General features: G+C 37.8%; 1 pseudogene; it reads right to left on the reverse strand.

The window, feature by feature from the left end:
- Nucleotides 1-6,489: 6,489 nt before the first annotated feature.
- Nucleotides 6,490-6,589, reverse strand: LOC144455168 (U6 spliceosomal RNA; annotated as a pseudogene).
- Between the last annotated feature and the right edge of the window lie 2,838 nt (nucleotides 6,590-9,427).

The following is a 9,427-nucleotide window of genomic DNA, read 5'->3' on the forward strand; positions in this document are numbered from 1 at the left end:
CAAAGCTAGTTGTAGGATTCAAACTCAGGGCTGAGGATGTGTCAAATCCAACATTCTACTCACTTTGCAATGTTGCTTCTCAATTTATCACTTGGGACCTAAGTTAATATAAGATTTTTTTAAACCCCACATGCTAAATATCCAAGGTGTTATGTAGGGTGTTTCGAAACCTCAGAGTAGTTTTAAACTTTAATAGCTTAAAGCTACATTAAGACTTTTGGTGATCACCTGTATGAATGGATACTAGTGAGGGGAGAAATCAAGGCCAAGTGATCACCCCAGCTGACCTAGTGTCTTTAGTGTCCAAAAGCTTCTGTGACTCTGTCACTTCTGTTCACTTGAAAATGTCTGCCCTTATTCAACTATTCTGCAATTGTTACCTCTTCCAGGGGATAACTGCACTTAAAGACACTGAAGCCTTAAAGTGGAGGGGAAAAACACTGAACAACAGATTTTAGGGCTTCAGTCAATAGATCTGGGCAGGGACATGTCAAGGGTTCTTTTTGGAGCCCATGAAAATTTGCCAATATGAAAGAACTCTGCATTTGGAGTGAGACAATCTCAGTGTGAATCTTGAATCTATTATTTCCTTCTAGGATGACTTTGGAAAGTCACTTAACCTCTCTTGGCCCCAGTTTCCTAGGTTGAAAAATGAGAGACCTTAATTCTAAGGTGCCCTCTGACCCCAAGTTTACAGTCATAGGTTGACCTGAGATTCATGTGGACCTTGTTAGTGATTTTGCTCCTGTTTGGGAAACAAGTGGTTTAAGAACAGAAAGAAAAGAGAAGAAAGAGTTATTTCAATTGAAAACCCAATAGGTTCAAATAATGAGGGCAACTTGCCATACAGTTATCTTTGAGAGTGCAGTCCCATGAAGTATTCAACTACAAATCCTAAACTATGTAACCAAGAAACACAGGAAAATGTTTAAACAGACATTTACTAACATAGAAGTGCAATGGGATTTGAAGAGTCCCATGAGATTTGGTCTGTTGTTTATGAATGTGACTATAAAGATCTAAATTGTACCAATTTAGCAAACTCCCACTCTCCCTTACTCTTCTAGTCTCAGTGATACCGATTCCCATTCCTAATAAGTAAACAACATCCCTGCCAATTCATACCTTTTGCCGCCTGTTCTCTTATCCCCATCCTCCTCCACCCTGACTCTTTAATGACTCTCTCCAAATCAACCTAGCCCTTCCCCTATGACCTCTGGCATTCCTGCTGAATAATTAACAGATCTCTTTAATTTTGATCTCTTCCTTTCATACTCCTGTCACTTTTTAGCATTCATGTGCCAAATGTGGTTCCTGCCATAACTCCATGACAGTGGCCACTAATACCAGTTGAACCTTCTCTCACTGCTTCTGGAGGGGGAGTCAGAATATTTTTTGCTCACCATTGCCATTTCCAGACTCTCCCTCAGCTGTCATCACATAGCAACCTCTCCTCCGTAGAGTATACTGCATTCACATTTATCATCCAGTCCAGGAACTGGTGATAGCTATCTGCCAGCCCCTAGATAATTCTTCCACCTTAATTCATGTCCTTTTACTAGAGGAGATCTCATGTTGACATTCTCTTAAACACCCTAACCTTTTAGTTCCTTACTCTACTCAATGGATCTTAGATTAGTTTTAAACTTTAATAGCTTAAAACTGCATTAAGATTTTGGTGATCACCTGTATGAATGGACACTGGTGAAGGGAGAAATCAAGGCCAAGTGATCACCCCAGCTGACATTCCACCTCAGCCACAAAAAGAGGTCACACCCTTGATATCACTGTTACCCACATGTCTTCTACTTCCATAGTCAAGAACCCTGAAATGTCTTTATCTGATAATAACCTCCTATCCTTCAGTCTTTCTCTATATCTCACTCCTCCCAGACCTATTCTTTGTCCTCACCATGACCTCTGAACTCTCTACCTTTCAATATTTTACTAGGCCATCACACTTGCCAAGTTGATATTAGGATACCAAATCTATGTTATCTAAGTTACTGATAAGTAACTTTAAATGTATGAATAATGTAACAAATCTGTTATTAGTTATTGGTTACCTCAGTTATTGATAAAAATGACAAAAATTTTTAAATTATATAGAACACTAGGCCAAGTAAAGATCCCTGGGGTATTGTACTGGAGACCTCCTGCTACATTGACATTGTACCATTAACAACTACACTTTCTGTCTGGCCATCCAACCAGTTACCATTAACAACTATACTTTCTGTCTGGCCATAAAACCAGTTCTGAATTTATCTAATTGTTTTACTTTCAAATCCATATTTCTCCATCTTCTTCAAAATGATGAGTTACTTCATCAAAAAATTTGCCAAAATCCCTAATCTACTAATTTAGTAATCCTGTAAAAAAAAAAAAAAGGGAGGGGGGCATGTTGTGAAGACGAATAAATAAGTGAATTTATAAGTGCTTCCTATGTACACAGCACTGTGCTAAGTGCTGGGAATATTAGGTGCCTAGGAAGTAGTGAGGAGGCCTGGCTTCAGGCAAGATAAGGCAAAAACTCACCTGTTAGAACCAGCAGACCCAGAGGTAGAGTACAGAGTTCCAGAGAGGGGAGGGTGATGGGGATGATAGCCAGAGAACAGGCAGAATACGGTGGAAATAGCCAGGAAGTAGACATATGGCATATAAATACACACACACACATATGTATATACATAATAAAACATATATTATTTATATTGTATATAAGAAACATACAGCATAACTAGAAAAGAAATTAATATAATTACAAAGTAATTAAACACAAGGTTTTCTCCAAAGGAGTATACAAGCAATTCTGGAGAATCAGGAGAGGCTTCAAGCAGAAAATGGTACATCACATGCTAAGGGGATTAATTGCTTGGTCATAAGATTATAGGATCGTGAGATTTGGAACTAGAGGGAACCTTAGGGATTATCTCACCCAGCCCCCTCCCCATTTTGTAAATGAGGAGACTAAGGATAAGAGAGGTTAAGTAATGTGATCATATAGTGATTAGAAGAAGAGTCTGGGTTTAAACTCAGATATTCTAATTCCAAATTTAGTGTTTTCTCCACCACACCTCATACTTCCTTTCTTATTTCTAGAATACTATAAGTTTGAAGTGGGAAGGGATTTTTCTGATGATCTAACAGGAGTAGGGAACCTGTGCCCTCAAGGCCACATGAGGCCCTGTAGGCCCTCAAGTGTGGCCCTTTGACTGAATCCAAACTTCACAAGACAAATCCCCTTAATAAAAGGATTTATTCTATAAAACTTGGACTCAGTCAAAAAGGCACACCCAAGGACCTAGGAGACTACATGTGGCCTTGAGGCCTAAGTTTCCCCAACCCTGATTCTAGTACGATCTCCTGATTATACAGATGAGGAAAATGAGATCAGAGAAATGATTGGATCAAGGTTATATCACTAATTAGGAGCAAAGTCAGGAATAGAATCCAGGTCATTAACAGTTTTCTCTGTTCTTTCCACAAGACCACATTGCCTTGCTGCTTAAATTTAGCTACTAATATCCTGGTTTCATTTCCTCATCCGCAAAATTGGGATGATAATATGTGCACCACCTATCTCACAAAGATTGTTGTGAAGAAAGTGCTTTCTACTAAATAAATGTGTTGTTGTTTGTAAAACATAAAACTAATGTAAACAGAAGCTATTGTTGGTACGTAACTGATTTACGGTAACAACAGCAATTAGATCAACTTTGGAAAATCTAGAAGCAATCAGTATCTCTAACATCCTTTCCAGCTCTAAACTGTTGTGACAGATCTGTCATATCTGGGGAATAGGTTGTTTCATATAAGTAGATATTCCAGGTAATTGAAGTTTACCTCTTTAAGTATCAGAACTTTTTAAAATAACCATTTTAATAAAAAATTTTTCTATAATATATACACAGTTGTTTGCCTTCTTGGATACACTATATATTTTTTTTCTTGATGCTTCAGGCATCATCATAGACTTCACAGCCAATCATCCAGGAAAGTAATTCCTGTGGAGGAAGGGTCAGCCATCTCCCCCAACTCCCAACATACCATATGCCACACAGTGGACAAGCAAGTCAGATTCAGCAGAGGAGAGCCTTGCTTCAGCAACAAGGCACTCTGAGGGAGACACAGGAACCAGTAGGTGCCAGACAAGTCAAATCAACATCACCCCCACCTCGGCCACCATTTCCCTTCACACCCTAGTAGAGTCTGAAGCCAAGAAACTTGGAAATAACACTGTTTCTAGCCCAATGCCCTCAGCCACCACCCTGGGAAGCAACCCCTGTGGAGATGCAGCCTGGCGATTAACTGTTCCTCAAAGTGTTGTAGCCAAAGTTACCAAAGACCCAGAAAGGAAAGTTCTTGCCACCAAAGTCGTTGGCATTGTCAAATGATTTAACATCAAATTGATGTGATTTTATCAATGGAAATGACATTTCCATTTTCCAAAGAAAAGTATTAACATCTGCTTTGTGTTGTACCCTAAGGACTAAGGGAATTTTCTATCTGATGCCCCTAAAACCTTCCATATGTATTGTCTTTCCCATTAGAATGTGAGCTCCTTATTCATGATTTGGGCTTTGCCAAGATAGCTGGGAATCTGCTTACCTGGACTGATGTATTTGTAAAAATGTCCAGCTCTACCTCAACATAAAAACCCACAGACCCTAAACTGCTCCCTTCTTCTTGTCCTTCACCCCATCCATAGCCAGCTCACAAAGCTCCAGTTGACTGTTACTATATGTGCTGTTTCAACTCCTTAAAAGCTGTGATCATCTTGATTTTTATCTTTATATCCATATGCATCAAAATGTCAAAGACCTATGTCATTATTACTGTGAAGGCTCCCAGGTATGAGAGCTCCCTCTACCAAAGCAGATCACAGATCATCTAGAACATCTCGGTTTAGTATGTTGCCTGAGGTTCAGGGACTAAAAGCCTCGTCCTTAGTGACATAGCGAGTAGGTAACCCATCATAGGTACTTAACCATTGAGTTGAACTGAATTGAGAATCCCCAAGTCACTGAGTTAGAGGAGACTTTAGAGATGACAGAATTGAGCTACTCTAACACCTTTATTATAAAGGCGTACATAGTTTAGTGAAAAAGAAAAGTGTTTGTAGATTCAAAGGATGTGCATTCAGATCCTGATTCTGCCGCTCTTTATGTGATCTTGGTCAGATCATTTCACTTCTCTGGGCCTGTTTCGTCATATGTAAAATGAGAGCCTCTAATTCGATGATCTTTAAGGCCTCTTTTTAAATCGATGATTCTATGATATTGTTATCCTATAGCTCCTAAAGATGAAGAAACTGAGTGCCAAAGGTATTTTGACTTACTCAAGATCACACAGCAAATTAGTAGCACCACTAGGATTTGAGTTCAGGTCTTTCAATGCATAGCTCAGTGAAACATAATATAAAGTAAAGAGGTCTGGTCTTGGAGTCAAAGGACCTAGGTTTGAATCATGAATCGGACACCTACTGTGTGACTTTGGGCAAGTTACTTCACTTTGATAGACCTTGGCTTTCAGAGAGATGGGATGAGATGATCACTGAAGTCTCTTCTAGCTCTAAATGCTATGCTAGGCACTTCTCACTGCCTAAAGACAGTTGCCATATAGCAACACCCAGGATTTTTTTTATAGTCATCAGAAAGCCTGAGAACCGAGTCTGAGAAGCACTGGGAGCTGAGCTGTGGATTTGTCTATTCATGCTCTTTTGATCTCCTTTATATAGCTTCCTTCCACCTGGATGCTGTCATTTATTCTCGTTGAACATATCCAGAACCCACGGAACGGCAGAAAGGAACAGGACGTTTCACATTGCAGGTGCACATGTGACCTCTAGTGGTCAAGCAGCAACTACAGGAACAAAAACCTGAGTTAAAGGATGCTGCTCTCTTGCCTTTATTTTTCTCTTTTCAAAAATGTGTATTATAAGCTTAACACTCAAGAAACACAAACATGCCAATATACAAAGAAGAACAAAAAAGGATTGTACATGATACTGTGAATTTCTATTAGTTAAAGTTTGTTTTATACACGTCTTTATTAAATTTTAAAAGGTAGTAATAAAGTTGCCTTGTCCATTTCTGTTCCCTTCTGAACTTCTTGTTTTCATATGCATTTATACATGCACATATGTGTATATATGTTCATATGCATGTTATATGTGTGTGCATATGCATATAGGGCAGCTAGGTGGTAAAGGAGATAGAGTGCCAGACCTCGTCTTTGTGAGTTCAGATCCATCCTCAGACACTTACTAGCAGTGTGATCCTAAGTCACTTAATCTTGTTTGCCTCAGTTTCCTCATCCATAAAATGAGCTGGAGAAGGAAATGGCAAAATACTCCAGTATCTTTACCAAGAAAACCCCAGATGGGGTCACAAAGAGTCGGACACAACTGAAAAAGGACTGAACAACATACACACACACACACACACACACATTGTGTTGTATCATTTTATTAATGGTCTTTTTTTAAAAAATATAGAACACTTCACTTATTGCATGCTGTCCTTGTACAGGGGCTATGCTAATTGTTTGTTTCATTCCAATTTTAGTACATATGCTATTGAAGCAAACAACTCCATTGCTTGCAGCAGAAATTCATTCAGTTGAAAAGCATACTTTTTTGGGGACTACCTGGGCACATTAAAACCATCCCTAGTGGGGGGTTGGATAAAAAGAAGTTTTTAAAAATCTAATTTTAAAATAGAAAAGGTGCAAATCATATTCTGTTAAGGTAAAACAAAATTCTTCTTCACCAATCTAGAAAACAGAAGATTAAAGGAAAAGGAGATGATAAAGTTTAATTATATGCAAGAAAGCAACAAAACATAAAAGGAGTTGTTTTCAGTCCTTCATACAAGTACCCATAGTAATGACTAAACTTTTAAAAGGACATTTTGGTTCTTAAAATTTTAATGCCTTTTTTAATGCAGCAGTTAATTGGACAGTGTAATGGTGCACAAAGGAATGAATGGAATTGCCTGTAGTAGAGATATTCCAAGTAATACTGAAATAGACAGCTCATAGGAAACCTATAAAAATACAGATGAAGATATTTTTTAGACCAAACCCTAAAGCATCATCATAGTGCATGGTTCTATGCAGATGCTATGCAAAAAATAATAGTGTCTGGCCTCTAGGAGCTCAAAATTTTAAATGGATACCCCCGTGCATTTTTTAAGACAGCAAAATAGCACCTTTAAAACTATGTATGAATAATTAAGAGAGTAAATGCTTAATCAGAGTTTTAATTAGCACAGAGCAATCAAGGCTCTGCTTTGTGCCTAATATATGTGTGGGGTGCAAGGGTGGAGGATAGGCACTTCCTTCCCTGTGCTTTATTTTCCTACAGCCCCTGGACCTGCCGCCACCACCCAAGCATCACATTATCTCTGAACATCACTTGATGGGGCAGATTCCCCATATTATTTTTAATGATATTTCTTATTTTTATGTCTTCACCTCCAAATATATGCATTTATTTTCCCATACTCAACAAGCTATTCTCTAGAACAAATGAAATAGGAAGAGAAAGCAAAGCAGTTCAATGAAACTAAAACTCCATCAAACAAGTCTGACAGTCCATGCAAGATTCTACATTCATAGTCCTACACAACCTCTGCAAAGGCAGAAAGGTGCCATTTCTCTTCTCCATCCATGGTTCTAGGTTATCCTATTTCCATAACGTTCCATTTTGTTTTGTTGTTATTTTTCTTTCCGTATACATTGTTACAATTATTGTGTATACTGTTTTCCTTGTTCTACTTACTTGGCTCTGCCGCAGTTCATATAGGCCACCTATGTTTCTCTGACTTCTCCATTTTTAACATTTCTTACATTTATGCAATAATATTCCATTAAATGAAGGTACCTCAATTTGTTTAGGCATTTACCAATTGTTGGACATCTACTCTGTTTCCAATTTTTTCCTACCACAAAAAGTGGCAGCTATGAATGTTCTGATGTATATGGCATGTTTCTCTGTCTTTAACCTCCTTGGGTATATATCTAGCAATGAGATCTTTAGGTCAAAACGTAGGGACATTCTGGTCACTTTCTTGGCATAGTCCCAGAATGGTTGGACATTTGTAAATCACAACTCTGCTAAAATTGCATTAGTGTACCTGTCTTCCTATAATCCCCTCTAACATTGACTATCTACATCTTTTATCCTCTTTGTCTTTTTGCTAGATGTGAGGTGAAAGTCTGGAGTTGCTTTGATTTGCATTTCTCTCATTATTAGTTGAGGCAGTTAGATGATGCAGTGGATAAAGTGCTAAGACTGGAGTCAGGAAGACCCTAAGTTCAAATCTAGCCTCAGACACTCACAAGCTGTGTGACCCTGGGAATTTAACCCTGTTTGCCTTAGTTTTCTCATCTGTAAAATGAGCTGAAGAAGGAAATGGCAAACCACTCCAATATCTCTACCAAGAAAACCCCAAATGGGGTCACAAAGATTTGGATACAACTGAAATAACTGAAAAACAATTATTAGTGATTTACAACAATCTTTCATATTATTAATAATAATTTGCAATTCTTTTGAAAACTGTTTGTTTATATCCTTTAACCATTTAGTCATTTGAGAAATGGCTCTTTGCCATACATATGTTTGCTACTGTTAGTCTCTCTCTCTCTCTCTCTCTCTCTCTCTCTCTCTCTCTCTCTCTCTCTCTCTCTAATTGGCCATTTCCCTTCTTATGCTACTTGCATTGATTTTGTTTGTGCAGAAGTTTTTCAATTTCATGTAACTGAAGTGATCTATTTCAATTTTTGTAATCACTCCTGTCCTATGTTTTGTTAAGAATTTTACTCCTAGCCATGGCTTTGATATATGCCTGGTATTATTTCCTTTCTGACTTTTTGTTAGGTAAAGCCTTTAACATTCTGGTTTTATATCCATTTTGAAATAATTGTGGGATGTGATATAAGACACTGGGCTAAACCTAATTTCTGCTGAGCTGCTTTCTGGTTTCCTCAGGCACTGCCTGTCAAATAGGGAGTTCTTCCTCAAATAATTTAGGTTCTCAGGTTTATTAACTACTGGGTTATTGAATTTAACTGTTTCTGATTTTAGTTTCCTACTGATCTACTTTTCTCATCTTTAACCTGTAACAATTATTCTTAATGATTACTGTTTTATAGTGTAATCTGAGGTCTGGAAAGTATATTCCCCCTTCATTCCTACTTTTTTTTGTCATCATGTTCCCTGTTATTTTAGACCTTTTATTTCTTCAAATGACATTTCTTATTATTTTGTCTAACTCTATAAAGTATCCCCTTGGTAGTCTGATTGGTATTGTACCAACTCTGTGAATGAGAACCAATAGATGATTTCCTTTTAATGTGAATGACTAAGTACAACATTTTAATATCATAGAATCATAGTCCTTTAATGTTGGGAGGGAAT

This window comes from Phascolarctos cinereus, unplaced genomic scaffold (genome assembly GCF_003287225.1).
Source record: "Phascolarctos cinereus isolate Bilbo 61053 unplaced genomic scaffold, phaCin_HiC Scaffold_1;HRSCAF=81, whole genome shotgun sequence".
Lineage (NCBI taxonomy): Eukaryota > Metazoa > Chordata > Mammalia > Diprotodontia > Phascolarctidae > Phascolarctos > Phascolarctos cinereus.